Genomic DNA, 18,538 nt, shown 5'->3' on the forward strand with positions numbered 1-18,538 from the left:
GCAAACGTTAAGGGCTTATGATCCGTATAAATAGTAAAATCGCGGCCTTCAAGTAAATGTTTAAAGTGTTTAACGGATCAAAAGCTCGCGATCGTAAGCGCTATAATTTTTCTGGGCATCATTAAGCTTTTTTGAAAAAAATGCAATAGGTTTCCATCCATTTGGTTCTTTTTGTTGAATAACTGACCCAATAGCCAAATCGGATGCATCTGTGAGAAGTGCCAGAGGGTAATCCGAATTGGGGTAGGCCATCAACGCTACTTGAGCAATATCTTGTTTACATTTTTCAAAACTTTTTCTGGTTTCATTGGTCCATAGTATTTTACGTCGATCTTTTTTTGTAGATCCTTTCAAAAGTTCATGAAGAGGAGCTTGAGTTCCTGCGGCATTTTTAATGTAATTACGATAGAAATTGATCAGTCCTAAGAAGTAACGAAGTTGGTGTATAGTTTCTGGAAACGGATATTCTGTGATAGCTTTAATTTTTTCAGGTAGAGGTTTTGAACCTTCAGCAGATATTTGATAGCCCAAAAAGTCTATTACAGGTACTCCCAAAACTGATTTGCTAATATTAATTCGGAGACCATATTTATCTAAACGCTGGAAAATTGTTTTAAGATGTAAACGATGTTCTTCCTCGCAAGAAGAGGCAATCAACACATCATCCAAATATGGAAACACAAAGTTTAGGCCATAAAAAACTTCATTGATGAACCTCTGAAAGGTCGCGGGGGCATTTTTGAGACCAAAACTCATGACATTGAATTGGTAAAGACCAAAAGGTGTGATAATAGCAGTTTTTTCTTTATCTTCATCTGCTACTGGAATGTGAAAATACGCTTTAAAGAGATCAATTTTAGAAAATATAGTTTTATGAGTTAAAATATGTTGAAAATCTTGAATTCGAGGAATGGGATAACGATCAGGTACAGTTAAATCATTCAGTCTTCTGTAATCCCCACATGGGCGGAAAGAACCGTCTTTCTTTGTTTGTTTTATGTGTAGGGGACTTGCCCATTCTGAACTGGACGGACTAATGATGTTATTGTCCAGCATATATTTGAATTCTCTTTTAGCTATTTCCAACCGTTTAGAGTCTAATGGTCTTGCTTTACAACTTACAAGTTGTCCTTTAGTTATAATATGATGTTTCACATTATGCTTTACAGTAGAAATAAGAAAATTTGGTTTTGTTATACTAGGATACATAGCAAATAAATCAGAATATTTACATAAGCTGCCCGTTGTATTTACAGTTTCATGAATAGAGATGGGTGCGATGTCACCATAAACTGCAAGGTTCGTCACACCATCAATTAGCCTTTTATGCTTTATATCAATCAATAAATTGAACTTATTTAAAAAATCTGCACCTAATATGGGTTTACTAATTTTTGCTACAATAAATGGGAATTGAAATTCTCGGCGTAAACCAAGATCAAGAATTAAAACTTCTGTACCAAAAGTATCAATTTCTGTATTATTTGCAGCATATAATTTATAGTCACTAATAAGTTTGTGTTTAGAAGTACGAGGAATAAGGCTTACCTCTGCTCCACTGTCAACCAGAAAATGTAAACCTGTTTTTTTGTCCGTGATAAATAAGCGGAATTTACGGCAATTTTCTTTATTTACAGCAGCAGAGTCTGCCGCTAATTCTACTGCTGATTTTCGTTTTCCGGGGAGCTGTTTTTCCATGCACAGGGGGGTTTGCATCTATCAGGAAAACACTTTTCTCGAAAACGAAAGTGGAAATAACAGTACTTGCCATTAGGGTTATAACGGCTCCGAGATTTACTTCGATTATTAGATGATCGACTGCTATTTCTTGAGCGAGAACGAGAATTTCTTGTGACAGTTAGTTTTTCGAATTTATAATCCAAAGCTGCAATTTGTTGTCGTAATTCAGCAATAGCATCTGTTCCTGGAGAAACAATACTGCTGGCACAGTATAGTTCTTGTTTTGGTTGCATTTTGATGATACGATCCGCCATCAGAGCTAGTTTTTCGATATCTTCATCACTAACGATTAAAATATTGCGCACAGTATCTGGCATTTTCTGCAAAAATAGTGTGTTAAGAACTTTATCCGAAATGCCATCGGTAGCAAGATTTCGCATTTTTTATAAAAGTTGACTAGGTTTACTGTCTCCCAAGTCTATGCCTGTTAGCAGTCTCTGTAAACGTTTATTTTCACTTTCTTTAAAAGTGTTCAAGAGACGTTCTTTAGCAGCAGTATATTTGGTTTTGCTATTGTCACTTATAATATCCCATAAACTTTCAACAAATTTTGCTTCCAATTGCGATACTAAGTAGTTGAATTTAGTTTCCTCGGCAGTTATTCCATAAATAGAAAACTGTGCTTGATAAAACCATATCTCTGGCTTTTCAGCCCAAAAGGGAGGTATTTTAACACTTACCCGTGCTATTTCTTCTCTAATCGCCGATTCTTCACTTTCTGACATCTTTATCAATAATTCCGAGGTCACCAAGTATGTGATTACTTGCCAAGTTCTTTTTATAATAATTTAAATAGCAAAAATTAAAAAGCAAGAATCAATATTTTCCATATATAACATCTTTATTATTCTTTGTAGCCCTCGCTAACTCCTTACTGATTTTATGGCATGACAACCTTCTGAAACTAAACTGAAACTAAAGGTGAAGTGAAAGTAGTAGTCATTATCTAGTAGAAGTAGTTGTAGGTATTATGACCAATAATAATTGTTGCCTACAATATTCATAAAAAAATATTTCAAACCTAGGTAATTATTTATTACGATTGTATGTAGAGCTAATATAAAGTGTTTCGCATTTGTGTTTTGAAGTTGGATGTTTGAAGCTTTTGCTTTGAAAATTATTTCAAACCTTAAAAACTATGTCTTTAGTATTACAAAGTTTGCTTTGTCTAAGTATAATCATATAACAAGTTAGGATATATAATTTAGATCTTTTATGCTTGTTCTCAGCATTAAAAATCAAGTTATGGTTATATGCAACAAAAAAAAAAAAAAAAAAAAAAAAAAAAAAAAAAAAAAAGAGAGAATCTTTTCAAACTATGTGTCTAACATTCAGATGTTTGGTTTAAGTCAGTTTATTTGAAAATGAAACTGAAGAAATTTATAGCTTGCTACTATTATTAGTATGCGGTGCAGCTGAAAATCGAGTAAAAACATTTTATGATAAAACTTTTGTATCTGAAACTGCAAGATAATTTTCTTTTTTCACTTTTTGTAATTTATTATGTACTTTTCTTTATACCATTCTATTAAAACTTGTTATTTAGTTTGTAGCCTTGGCTACTAATGTTTAAAATTTATGACTAGGAACAGCATGAATTATATACAAATAGCTAAGTTATTGCATTTTATTTTCCAGCTATCGAAATGCGACGCTACGAGCAACGTTTTGAAACCAAAACCTAGCAATCATGAATCAGAACTAGAACTAGTTGCCATTCAGCATAAAGAAATTTAAATATAAATATGAACTACTTATTTCCATTCAGCATAAAAGAAATATAAATATGAATATTAACAAAATATTAAAGTTAATTTTATAAAATAATTAAACACATGAACAAATATATGAAATAAAAAATAATTATTTCTCATGCAATAACTGGGCCACTACACTACTCCCCCACCAGTAACCAAGTTACGTTACGAAGATGGAGAAATAGGTAGTAACTAGTATTGCAGTGTTAACCACCATCAAAATAATTTAGTCAGTCCTTGAACCTAACAGGTAAACGTATAGTTTTGCCTGTGCGAGAATGTTTTTGATTCACATCCGAATTTGAGTCCGGTCTCTGCAAATTAGTGTAGTCTGGTTGTATCAACTGAGAATTTTCCTCAGCTAAAATATATGCTGGTTTCAAGCGATCCAAGGATACATTAACATGTTTTCCTTTTATGCTAATAGTAAAATATTTGTAAATCATGTATTGTATTTGTATTTCGATCAATAACAGGAAATGGTCCTTCGGTTCCAAACGTTCTTTTACCCGATCTTTTCGCTGAAGCACATGAGAACAATTTTTTAAGTCTTTATGTACAAATATCCGTTCAGATGAATTTTTACGGATTAGTCTAGGTCCAACAACTTCCATCTGTTTCTGGAGGTTATTAGCAAAAGTCTCCGATGCTGTCTGGATACTTGGTTCGCTGAAAAACTCTCCAGGAAGTCTGAGACTTTGGCCATAAACTACTTGCGCAATAGAATGATTGGTATCTTCTTGAATAGCAGTACGCAAATCCAAAAGTACTGTTGGTAACGTGTCCGTCCAAGATATGTTGTTGTGGGCTTTTAATGCTGTTTTTAATGTTCGATGAAGGCGCTCAACTTTGCCATTACACGAGGGGTGGTAGGCAGTAGTGTGTTGTAAATTGATGCCACAGATTTTGGACAAAGCTCGTAATGTATCACTTTTAAATTGGGCTCCACGATCACTAATGAGTTTACTTGGCGTTCCGAAACGCGCAATCCAGTTGCTATAAAAGGCTCTTGCGACGTTCTCAGCGGAAATGTTTTCTAAAGGAATTGCTTCCATCCAATTCGAAAATCTATCTATGCAACTAAGACAATAAATATTCCCTTTAGATGGGGGAAGTGGTCCTATGAGATTGATATGGATGACAGAAAATCTTCCTGGTGGTACTTCAAGCTCACCTAATTTTGTTTTGGTATGCCGACTGATTTTAGCTTTTTGGCAAGAAATGCAGGTTCTTGTCCACAACTGTACATCTTTTTTTATGTTATTCCAAATGAATTTTGATGTCATTAATTTCATAGTCGATTTTATTCCTGGATGTGATAAACCATGAATTCGTTGAAAGACGTGTTTTCTGAAAGCCTGAGGAATATACGGCCGAATATGTTTAGTTGATGTATCACACCACAAATATTTCCCCGAAGGTAGAGAACATTGCTTGAAATTCAAGGAAGTAGTGGTTTGCAAACTCTTCAATTCTTCATCTTGAGTTTGTTCATCAGCTATTTTATCATAATCTATCGATGAAATTTCATTAACTCTAGATAATGTATCCGACACAATATTATTCTCACCTTTTACATATTTGATATCAGTCGAAAACTGGGAGATGTATTGAAGTTGGCGAGCCTGTCTAGGTGCTGCTTTGTCAAGTTTTTGACGAAAGGCGAATATTAAGGGCTTGTGATCTGTATAAATTGTAAATACTCTTCCTTCTAGATAATGCTTAAAGTGTTTAACTGAAAGATATATGCTTAATAGTTCTCTATCATAGGTGCTATATTTTTGCTGAGTATCACTTAGTTTTTTAGAAAAAAATGCTATTGGCTTCCACGAGGAGTTTTCATATTGTTGCAACACTGAGCCGATTGCCGTATCTGAAGCATCTGTAAATAACGCCAGAGGTAGTTCAGAATTGAGAAAAGACAACAGTGCCGTGTTCACCAGGTCATTCTTGCACGTTTCAAACTGTTTTTCAGCTTCTTCAGTCCATTCGATTTTACGTTTGTCCCTCTTTTTAGCTCCCTTGAGATACGCATGTAACAATGCTTGATTCTTCGCTGCATCCTTTATATAATGACGATAAAAGTTAAGTATTCCAAGAAAAGTTCTAAGTTCATGAATTGTTTCTGGTCGTTTGTAGTTAGTAATAGCTTGAACTCTTTCTGGCAAAGGACGGGAACCCTTAGGTGTAATTAGGTAGCCTAGAAACTCGATTTGGGGAACAGAAAATACAGATTTTGAAACATTAATTCTTAACCCAAATGTATGTAATTTTTCGAAAACTAATTTAAGGTGATTTTCGTGTTCTTCATGGGTACTGGATGCAATGAGTATATCGTCTAAATAGGGAAAAACGAGTTCTAATCCTCTAAAGACTTCGTGAATAAATCTTTGGAACGTTGCAGGAGCATTTTTTAAACCGAAACTCATTACATTAAATTCGTATAAACCGAAAGGAGTGATGATAGCCGTTTTACATTTGTCTTTTTCTGCAATGGGAATGAAAATAAGCTTTGAATAAATCAATTTTAGAAAAAAATATTTGTACCTCTTAAAATATGATGAAAATCTTCAATGCGAGGAATTGGGTATCGATCAGGTATCGTCTGCGCATTCAATCGTCGGTAGTCTCCGCAAGGACGATGTGAACCATCCTTTTTCGTAACAAAGTGCAAGGGGCTTGACCACTGGGAGTTTGATGGACGAATTATTTCATTGTCAAGCATAAATTTAAATTCCTCTTTAGCTATAGCTAAGCGTTTTGGATCGAGCTGTCGTGCCTTTGAATAAATGGGTTGACCATCAGTCGTAATAAAATGTGTAACACCATGTTTAATTTGTGTAGGAAAAAGGTTAGGTTTAGAAATTTCGGGATATTTCGACAGTAAATCGAAAATTTTTAGGGATTTATTTAATGTGGTTACTGAGTAATCACTGGAAATAGCAGACATCACACTGGACACAAAGCTGTGTTACGCCATCAATTAATTTTTTCTTATTTATATCGATAAGCAATTTATATTTGTGAAGAAAGTCAGCTTCTAAAATACATTTTGTGCCATCAGCAATTATGAATGGAAACTGAAAATCACGACGTAATCCCAAATCAAGAGTTAGCGTTTTTATGCCATAAGTGGAAATATCTGTGCCATTAGCTGCATACAGTTTGTATTCAGTTTTACATTTATTCTGTGAAGTAGCAGGAATTATGCTTACGTCAGCTCCGCTATCAATAAGAAAGTGCAAGTTTGATCTTCGGTCACGAACGAATAAACGAAATTTGCGACAATCCTTCATATTTTCTGCAGCAGCGTTTGCCGCTGAACCTACTCCAGATTCGAGTTTTCCTGGTTTTTGGAATCGTTTTTTTCCGAGGAACAGAGAGACTTGCATTTCTCTGGAATGCATTTTGCTCCGAAACGAAAGTGATAAAACAAAATTTGTCAGTAGGGTCATATCGTCAGTAGCGAATGATTATTTGATCAATTTTTTGTTCAAGAAAGGTAATTCTTTGCAACAAATCATTTGCGGGAACGGAAGGAGCATTAGCACTAAATACTTCTGGTTTCCGATTCATATCACTAATTTTATCTGCCATAGACGCTAACTTGGTTACATCTTCATCACTAACTAATAATATATTTTTTATTGAGTCAGGTAGCTTCTCCAGTCATAAAGTTTTGATTAGATTTTCAGACACATCTGTAGTAGCAACTGATCTCAACTTTTGCAAAAGTTGGCTTGGTTTCATGTCTCCAAGTTCGATACCAGTAATCAAACGTTTAATCCGTACATTTTCACTTTCTTTGAATAAATGTAATAACCTAATTTTAGCATCCGAATATTTTGTGGCACTATCGTTCGTTACAATGTCCCAAATATTTTCGACGAACTTAGGTTCAAGCTGTGAAACTAAATAATTAAATTTCGTTTCTTCTGAAACGATATTACTAATTTTGAACTGAGCTTCAACTTGAAGAAAAAACCATATTTCCGGTTTATCAGTCCAAAAAGGAGGTATTTTTACACTCACCTTATGAAGCTCGGGTGACTGCATCGTATCTTTCATAGCAGTTTCAGAAGAGTCATTTGTTGACATTTCGAAAATTAATCAGGGTCACCACGATGTGGCCTTGGCTACTAATGTTTAAAATTAATTTATGACTAGGAACAGCATGAATTATAAACAAATAGCTAAGTTATTGCATTTTATTTTCCAGCTATCGAAATGCGACGCTACGAGCAACGTTTTGAAACCAAAACCTAGCAATCATGAATCAGGACTAGAACTAGCTGCCATTCAGCATAAAAAAATTTAAATATGAATATGAACTACTTATTGCCATTCAGCATAAAAGAAATATAAATATGAATATTAACAAAATATTAAAGTTAATTTTATAAAATAATTAAACACATGAACAAATATATGAAATAAAAAATAATTATTTCTCATGCAATAACTGGGCCACTACAAGTTCTTACATTTCCTTATTTTTCAAGTGTTAGAATACTATATGAAATTTTCCTGCAGTATAATTGATTTTTTAGTAAAATAAAAATTTATTTTTGATTTGTGCAATTTTCTTACTTTATGAAATCACAAAACTTGTTTAAGAACTACAAAACTCGTTTAAGAACATCTTATTACAAATAATTTTTAAACATTTAATACTTCTAAAATCTAAATTTATAGGTGATGAAAGCATAAATGAAGTACGTTATACTCAATTAATCACACTACATAAGAGAAACAATTACGAAAGTCAGTAAACATATATTGCATGGGGCATAAATAATATAATCATAGAAATAAAATGACTGCATAATGGGTATATCTGATGTAAGAAAGTGCATTTTATTATATTATGCAACGATGAATTTCAGTTATCAAGTTGGAAGGTTTGTTTAGAAGGAGATTCTGATGTAATCCTAGAGCTTCTGTGGAAGTTTCTATTGTTGGCCGTGAGGCATCCCTCCTTAAGGCAAATATCTCTAAAATACTTTTCCAAATAATCCTAATTCCTTAGTTCTCAGTGAAGGTATTCCTTCTGTTAGGTAGCTAGCACATATTTTATCATTCTCAATTAAACTAGCAAACCTCTTTAAATGCAATAGCTTTCATTCCCATAGAACATTTTAAAATTTAGGAAAATAATTTTTGTAATCTACATGAGCATTAAAGTTATATATGAATGGAAAATACTCAAATAATTATACCAAAACTAAATAAATATGATTATGGTTATTAGAGAAAAAATTCGGAAATTTGTAGGGTTTTTTTTTTTTTTTTTTTTTTTTTTAGTTTGTTAAAGATGTCTTTAAATTAGTCCATAATAAAATTATTACTTTCAGGTTAAGTTAACTTCATATGGACTATCTGCCTAAGGGAAGGGATGCTTCCATGGAGGACCTTTTTCAGGGAAACTAGCAGTCAAAGTATTTATTTTTATGACAGGAATTTCTATTATTTTGTTCTCAGAAGCACTATCATAATATTCGAAAAATGTCTCTTCTGCCTAGTGATGGCTCGGAAACTAAACGTGAATGTTTTCACGGAAAGAATTTTAATATTTAACTATTCAGTTTTCATTGTTCGCAATGAACGCTGTCTAAATAGCAGATCTTTCATTTTCAGCATTTAAAACAATTATCATATGCGTGAAAAATATTATTTATATATAAAGTGAAAAAGGAACCACTCTCACATTCAAATTTCCCGATAATTGATAGAAACATTTGGCTATTAGACGCCAAGTGGCGTCTAATAGCCAAATGTAGTAGCCCAATGATCATTTGAAATAAATACATTTTACGATGTCCGTGAGCATGCGCATAACATGCCTTCCATAAGGAGCCGCTCACAGCCATCCCTGTTTTGAGCCGCTAGTGCGTGCTGCTTTCTGTGTACGCATGCGCAGAACAGCCAAACACCACGTCACTGGAACTGTGGAGCGCGCAGTTCCAAAGAAAGACTTCGTACCTTTTTCACAAAGTGGGGGATGGCTACTGACGTTAAGATTACGGATTATGTATTTTAAAAGTATAAAGAGAGAATTAAAGACTAAAGGGAACAAACACTATATTAAATATTAAAAATAATAATAAGTGGAAATAGGAGGTGCTGCAGTTCCACAGTGCTTATTACGAGCCGCCACTGTGTTGTATTTTTTGAATAAGTGGCTCTTTTATGGAATTTGCCATTTCAGGAATTTGTGGACGTTCTGTATCATTTGATAACGGAATATTGTTAAGTTCATTATTCGCTTTTTTGTTGAATAATGTTAAAACGATATCTTTAGCTGCTGGTAATATAAGGTTTCTAAAGCGTTTTCACTTGAACTAACAAAAACCTTTCATTACTTGTTTACTATTTTTGAACTCTGATAATTTCCTTTTAAAATATTCTTCAGTAAATTAGGATGCTTAGATTTAGGATGTGCTTTAAGAAACAATGGTTTCATACTTGATTGAATAATAGTTCAGCGGAAACAACACATTGAGGTTGAAGGTCCATTTCATCTCCATTCCAAGTAAACCCAAATGATAAATAATTTGAATTATATTTTATATAAACAATTTTTCTTTTCTTTTGTCACTTGTGAATCATCACTTCTCCGCTTAGTCAATCCTAGCCATTTTTTCTATTTTGAAAATGTAGACTTGTTTTTATTTTTTTTTCACTAATATTTAAATGCACAATATATTGCGAGTTCTTCAAAAACAAACGACGCTATTCTCAAATCGCGTAACAGCAAATTGACTTAAAAAATTTATTCTAATTGAAAGTAGAGCAATATAAGCCCGGAAATGGGGTGACATATAGTGCAGACATGCTAATAAATCGATCAACTCTTCAAGAATTAATGAGATACTATTATCTTTTTATAAGAATTTATTTTGATTTTCTATTAAATAAAACATCCATTTCTATCACTCCTTTTAAAAACATCATTGCGCATCGGTGTTTTTAAGATTCAGTGGTAATCCAAGTTTATCGAAAGTGTGGTGGTTCAGCAAAACATATCACTCAATAAATAAAATTCAATAATCACCAATCAATAAAATAAAAATGGATTTAATTAAATATAAGAATATCTCAATATCGCACAACTGCGTCACACCTTCCATCGAGCAACTGCATCGAATCTCAGCACACTCTCAATAGCGCTCTCAGCGCCCTCTAGCGTTAGGCGGGTCTTACCAATCATGTATGACAAATTTTGTTATGTCTACGACTAAAAGAATATTTTTAAAAATAAAATAGGATTATTTTGCTAAGGTCTAAAAGCGGCTTATAGTGTTGAACAAAGCTGAGATCACATAAATTTACTAGTGCCTGAGATAAAACTTAAAAAGCGCTGCGAGATTTAATTTTTGACTTTAGTGTAAAATATTTTGTTTTTTTGGGTACCACCGGTTGAGAATCGCTGGTCTAGTATATTAGGTTTCTTAACAAGCCGTCCTGATGATGTAAATTTTTGTTTTATATGCTCTATGTCAGTCTGATCATTTTTCCTATCGTCATTAACGTTAGGCTCTTTTACTATAATATTTTTATCTATTTGTATCTCTAGTGGATAAATACGCTGAACGGGCCTTATGAAAATTTCGGTCTAAGTTTTTAATTTACATTGTTTCAGTATACAGAATCTTCTCTTAAATCTTACATAATATAATCTTTCTTTTAAAATAGATTGAAGCATTTGAGTTCCAGCATGACAATGTTTCTTATGAACTGCAAGGCCCGACTTGCAGTTCATAAGAAAATTGCTAATTGGGGCCCGGGGCAAAAACATCTTTGAGGCCCCCCTCTGCTTCACTATTTCAGTAATGAAGAACTGAACTTAGGTATTTAACTTTTTCATCTTATTATAAATATATATCAGGAAAATTGATTAGAACCTAAAATAGCTATAAAGCCCCCCCCGTCCAGTAGTCTGATGAAATATCGTTCTGTCCATTTTATTCATTTCCTGATAATTCTATGTCCAAAATTAAAAGAATATAGCACAACTGAAGAGCCAAAATTTGACAAAAATGCTATTTAAATTTCTAATTAAAAATGTAAAAATGTTTTTAGCAATTTTAATTAATTAACGAAAAATACCATAGCACTTAGAGAGTCCTATGCACTTAGAGAATAGGTTAAAAAGTTTTTTTCGATGCATGTCGCATCGTCTTGGTGACCTAGTTAACAATCATATCGCTGCAGTTTGTGAACTTTTCACAAGTTTCCAAAATGCAGTTTTCTGATTGTTATCTTTGTCATCTAGCTGCGAAAAATTCATATCCTTACTGACATTAGGAATTCAGCTAAATTTTCGCAATTATGATGGCTCAATTAAACCAATCAGAAGCCCGTATTTTTGTTAACATATCGTATTTTGCGATATGTAAAATACAGGCTTTGAATTAGCCAAATTTGTCCATCGTAATTGCGAAAATTTAGCTGAATTCCTCCCTAGAAAGCCATGGATTTACGATATATAGATTTTTTTGTGTTCATACGCTATATTAATGAAGAAGCTAACATAAAACTGACAGATTTTACACTGTACTGATACTTTGTTCAGAAAAAGTTCATTATAGAAGGAAACGTAAAATAAACCTTCTATTCGATTTGGGGGCACCTTTCTGATGCTAGGGGCCAGGGCAACTGCCCCGTATGCCCCTGCCTTAGTCAGGCTCTGATGAACCGACTCAATTAACAATGTAGTAAAGATACATTTAGTCTGTAACAAAATTGGTGTTAAAAATTCAGAATTAACTTTGCGTTCCAATATTCTCGTTTTAACTGTTATAACGTTTTTCATTATCAATGAATACATCAAGTAGGTTAAATGCTCCAATGTCAGGGAAGTTGGAGCTTTGAACCAACCGAATCAAAACCTTTTCGGAATTTATGATTTCAATAATAGTTCAGATTATTTACACAAATTTGACTTCTTCCTATAGTTAGAGTAACATCAACATTAATAAAAAATAACATCCAACTGGTTACAGGAATCATTTTCTAATAATCAGAAACTCTTTCTCCGTACCAAGGAGTGGTGTCCTCTGAAAAGTTAGCATTACTGACCGTCCTTTTTTCCCAAGTCAGCTTCGTTCGACGAACAGACAATATTGGTAGGCAAAAAATCAGGGTAATTTCTTAGCCAGAGCGGTCCCTTATACCTTTTCGAGTCAAGCACTTGCTTAGCAGAGCAACCCCGAGATAACACATCTGCAGGGTTCATATTACCGGGCACATGGCCTTCATGATTCCGTTTTGTCAAAGTAGTAATTTCTTTAACAACAAAGCAGTTACAAAGTTTAACCAATTACCAGGATTTCTGCTCCACCATAATGCGAGTTTAGAATCACATCATTAAGTTCATTTATATCAAAAGCACTGACAGCTTTACAAAAAGAATACAATAATCGGGATCCAATTGCAACAGAACATTAATTCCAATCTACCAATCGTCAAATTCTTAATAGGAGCGACTCTAGATTTTGCTCTTAAGAGAGTGGTTTTTTTCACTACACGAATCAACACTCCTCGCGAAAATACTTTATATATATATATCAAGAGCTGTATAAGCATATTTGCATGCATCGACAAAAACATGCAATTCAACTGTTGCAAAGGTTCCAATGAATCGAAGTATTGTCACATTTTTCAACAAAAGTATATCATATAACCACATAAAAATTTATTTAAAAATTCATGAGGCAATACCTCATCCCAAGAAAATTTCAATTTCCATGTTTCTTGTAACCAAAGTTTTGGGAGCAAAGTTATTTAGTTGGATAAAACATTTATTGTACAACAAACAGAATATCTTAGTTACGTTAGCATCACAAGTTATCACATTAACATTTATATTACACCTTAACGTATCACTGTCTAAATTCCACAATATTCGTAGAAGAGGTGTGTCGCAAGAATGCTTTGTAGTATATTTCGAAGCAACACTACTCTCTCATCCCCGTAAATTAAATCTGCTTCTGGACGTGACATTTTTGAATTAAATCCTCTTGTTCCTCAATATTGTAAACACCCGTAATAGTAATTATCTACATAGAATGAATTTTTCAGTTTGTCAGCCACATCTACAAAAATCAGATGAACAACTATCCAACAGAAGCTTAATAGAAGCACCTAGATATGGGTTGCAGGAGACACCAAAAAATACTCTGCAATGCCTATACACTATTTCTCCCGCATCACTTGGACAGAAAAATCGCAAGTAATCTCTATCCTTTGGAGAAATTCCCAACTGCAAGAATGCTTTCTCTATGTCTGCACTCAGACCAATAGTTAAAAATTCCATATAAAGTATCAGGGACTAATCCTATTAAATTAGGTCCTTTCAATAAGCTCTGTTTCAAAGATGGTTTTCCCTTTTTACAAGTATCAAAATCGAATCTTACCTTAGTTCTATTCATTTTAATAACCGGTCTATGTGGTAAAAAGTGGTATTTTGTTTAATTGCTTTTCCGAAACACTTTCTGTTAATATTTGAATTTTCCCACTCTCTAAATACTTCCTGATATTCTTTCAAACAATTGTTTTCTTTCGCCCTCTTAATAATTTTTTGATGACGTGTCAAAGTAATGCTTTTGTTATCTGATAAACTAGCTGATTCGCATTTCCAGGGTAACTCTAATTCATATCTACCATCGGGGCGAATATTTTGGAAATCAGTCTCATAGTCGCAATGAGCATTTTTCCTTTTAGTAATTTCCGTCGGATCGGAAATACAAATATTTCAAAGGAGCATTAGGGAGACTTATTAGGGCATCATCCCTAACAGTATCACTTTCTTTACCCATAACCGCCTGACCCAGTTTTGTTTTGAATGCAGTTAAATTAGATGGTAATTCTAGGTATTTGTCAGTTAACAATTTACCAATGACATCTGCGCCTATCAACAAATCGATTTCACTTTCCTCGCAAAATGTGTCACTGACCTCAATTTTCCTGCTGTTCAATTCCTCTATAATTTGAGCATCCTTAATTGTTGGGACAAATCTGCACGTCCTTTTTTTTTTTCTGAAAAAGCTTCATAACCTCTTAAAGTGTTATCTAAACTGCTTAAGTTAATAGCAAAAGTAGAATGGGTTATGGGTTGAGTTTCTCTCCCCCACCCCCAAACAAACTATGAATTACTTTCTTTTGTCAAATAGGATCAGCTTTCATTCGCTTCATAATCCTGAATCCAAGAGAATCCTAAATTTTCTCTCTCTAGCTTTAATTAGAACGCATAAAGTTTGCAAACAAACTTTCTCGCTTTTACTATTATTAGAAAGGGAAACATCCAACTTAGAGACATTTTATTTTACGGAATTAACATTCTGAGGATATATTTTATATGATCGCAACTGCAAATGGGACATTTAATATTGTCTTTACATTGGCATTTTAAATGACCAATTCTTAGACAGGAAAAACAACTTTCTTTTGAACAATTTGCCTTTTTTTTCATTTAAGCTCATAGTTTCAGCTTTAAAACACTTAGCACTCATATGAGCCTTACACAGAATATACAAATATTTTGCTTACCTTTACTGGTTTCATTTGTACTTACCAGCGCGGCAGCTGTTGCTAAATCTGAATTATCTGAGATAAGATTTTTATTAACACGTTTAATAGTGTTCTATATTAAGTACAGAACAATATAACAGATAACCATTTCAAACTAAACCAAAACATTCTGGTGAAACTGAGACTAAGTCATGTGTAAATAATATTCAAGAATAATTAGTGTATTGATGTCAATGGTGAATTTGGTAAATGTGTAAAATATGCTCAATATCAGTATAACATTTCTCAGAGAGTATTTCATGATAATATAACATGCAAGAAATGAGGTGTGCACAAATAATATAAACAATTCAAAATACAAGTACTAAAAGAAACTTATTGCGCTGTGTAATTAACAATAGGACAAAACCCATTCTAATTCTTAGGTCCAGTGGCTAAAATTAAAACAATGCAAATAGGTAAGAAAACAATACACACGTAGAAGGCCACGTCAGGTAGGCATGACTCTACTAAAGATTCCAAGAAATCAGGAAACTTTTTCCTTGGTGCGTCCTAAGCTTTCCAGCGCTCGTAATTTATTTTCTATACTATCGTAAAGTACTCCTAAGTCCGACGGTGTTCTGCCTGTTGCAGCATTCTTCGTGACAAGTCCAAGCAAATCTCTTACATGGATCTGCACCAAAAGGCCTTCTCTTCCAAATCTTTGAGTTGCTTGATAGCTTTGGGATAATTCGCGGCGGTAACAGGGAAACTGTTCAAAAACTGAGCTGCCTTGGAGCCAAGTACTGGATTCGAAACTAAGTACAAAAATTTATCTTCGGGACAATATCCACATCTTCATGAATTTCGGAGAATTGGCTCCAAAAGCCTAAAATTTCTCTTGCATCTTCAGAAAAGTTTTTTCAGTTCAAGTTTAGGAAGTTTAAACTTTCCATTTTTATTTTCGTTAGCATCCGAAATTGAAACTGAAGCAATATTTGTAGTAATATTCTTCAAATTCAACTGTCCAAGTTTATTCTGAAGTTTCACCTTTAAAACTGTAAAGGAAACTTTGATCCTTTAGCCGTATTAAATTCACTCTCAAAACCAGCTTCCTTAGTTTGTTTCAAAGCACAGCTTTGAGTTGTGTCCAAGCGTGGAAATTGGTCAATTTGTTGCCCCAACAACACTTGCATTCTCTCAGGATCGGTACATTAGGCAATTCTTCTTCCACAATGTTCGTAGTTAACGTAAATGAAGTACGTTCGCTCTTATGTTTTGCTTGTAAAAATTCCATTTTAACAAAACGCCTGAATCAAAACTACCCAAAATCACACAAACGTCCTGTCAAACGGACGTCAATGATTTTGTATTGAAACAAAATTTCTTGTACTAAATATATATCAGAATGCTTAATAAAACTTTATAAAATAAGAACCAACTTTCTCATATTCAAGTTAGAATTTATTTAATACAAATTACTTAAGCGCGTAGGTAAACATTACAGCATTTCTAAATCTAAAGTTATGAGGAGCGTTTTACCGCGTACCTCATAACATAAAGTCCAAAGTAAGTGTAATCTGACGACGCCTGTCTGCTTTCTCCTCTCCTCGAGACGCATCACCACCTGTTATCCTATGTCTTCATCCGAGGCGCGCCTTTCAAGAAATATAGTCCTGTGAGATCGCTACGGGCAGCCCCCCACCAGCTTGAGAACCAGAGAACTTGATGAATAAACCTCTGGAATGTAGCCGCAGCATTCGATAATCCGAATGGCATGAATAAATATTCGAAGACACTGAATGGTGTAGAAACGGCTGTTTTTGGCACATCTTCTTCTCGCGCGGGAATCTGATGGTAAGCTTTTGCCAGATCCAGAGTTGAAAATATTCGCTTCCCATCTAACACTTGAAGACAGTCCTGTATGTGAAAAACAGGATGCCGATCTGGAATGTTGACGACACTATTTAATTTCTTATAATCCCCAGATGGTCGCCAATCTCCATTGCTTTTGGTCACCATGTGCAGAGGGAGTAACCAGCAGCTTTTGAAGGGTCTGCAGATTCCAGTTTAAAACAGGTACTGGAATTGTTGTTTGGCTGCTTTAAGCTTATCGGCTGAAAATCTGCGCGGTCGTGAAAACACAGGTGGGCCTCTAGTCTCAATACAGTGAGTAATGTCGTGCTTAATTGAACTAGCTTCTGTAAGCGTGCGTTGAACTAGCTTCTGTAAGCGCAAGAAATTCGGCAAGCAGTTGGTGAAATTTAGTATCTCCTTTCACTGCCTTGATGTGAGTTATATCTTTTGTAGTCACAGTTCCTTTGAAACGTAGTTGCGTAAGTGGATCCACCAAACATTCTTGACGACTGTAATATTTAATAATTTGTAAATGGTAACATTTAATATTTAGTAATTTGTAATTGGCAACACTTTGGATACAGATTTGAAAATAGAACTATACTGGTATTGCAGTTCTCTGTGATTATACATTCTAAGATTGTAAATAAATAGTTTCTAAAAGCTGAAAGTGTACCCTCATAATTTTATATGGTGTCAGGAGTGTTTTGCTTTCAAAATGGAAAGTTTAAAACCACCAGAGCCGATGAAATGTCATGGAAATCTAGCTTTGAATTGGCAGAGATGGCTGCAATAATTTGAAATATATGAAGTAGGTAGTGGATTACATAATAAAGAAAAGAAGGTAAAAGTTAATACTTTTCTTCATGTAATAGGAATTCGTGGTATTGAAATATATAATACATTTGCTATAGAAGAGGGTAAAGAAATTAAGTGAAATTAAAACAAAATTTACGGAATATTGTATTCCTAAGAAAAACATTACATATGAAAGACATTTATTCTTTACTAGAAATCAAACCGCGTCAGAAACCATAGATAAATACGTAACTGACCTTCGAAATAAAGCTAGAACATGCGAGTTTGCACAATTAACGGATAGTTTAATAAAGGATAAAATTGTTTGTGGTATTAAAGATGATGTAGTGAGAGCAAGATTGTTACATGAAACAGAATTAATATTAGAAAAAGCTCTTGATATATGCAGATCTGCTGAAATAAGTGCACATCAAATGAAAATCATAAAAGATGAGGAAACTGCTGTAAACTTAGTGAAAAAGAAACTAAGTAAACATAATAAGAATACCTACAAAGAGGTAAATACCGATAAACAAAAGACAAAAGTTTGTTCTAAATGTGGAACATCTCCTGACTATCGAATGTGTCCATCATATGGAAAAATCTGTCATAAATGTAAAAAGGCAAATCATTTCGCGAATCAGTGTAAAAGCTATATAATAAAAAATGAAGCAGTCAAGGTAAACAAAAAAGATAGACAAATTAAATTAATAAATCATGACTCTGAGGAAGAGTTAGAATTTTATGTTGGCACATTAAACCTTAATTCAGATAACAAGGAAGAGAAATGGACTGTTGACGTTAATGTAAATAAAAGTAAACTAAATTTGCAGTTAGATACTGGAGCAACGTGCAATGTTATTTCTAAAAGCAAA

The sequence above is a fragment of the Stegodyphus dumicola genome, chromosome 8 (assembly GCF_044657685.1).
Source record: "Stegodyphus dumicola isolate Sdum_Otavi_A_Nest chromosome 8, ASM4465768v1".
NCBI classification, from domain to species: domain Eukaryota; kingdom Metazoa; phylum Arthropoda; class Arachnida; order Araneae; family Eresidae; genus Stegodyphus; species Stegodyphus dumicola.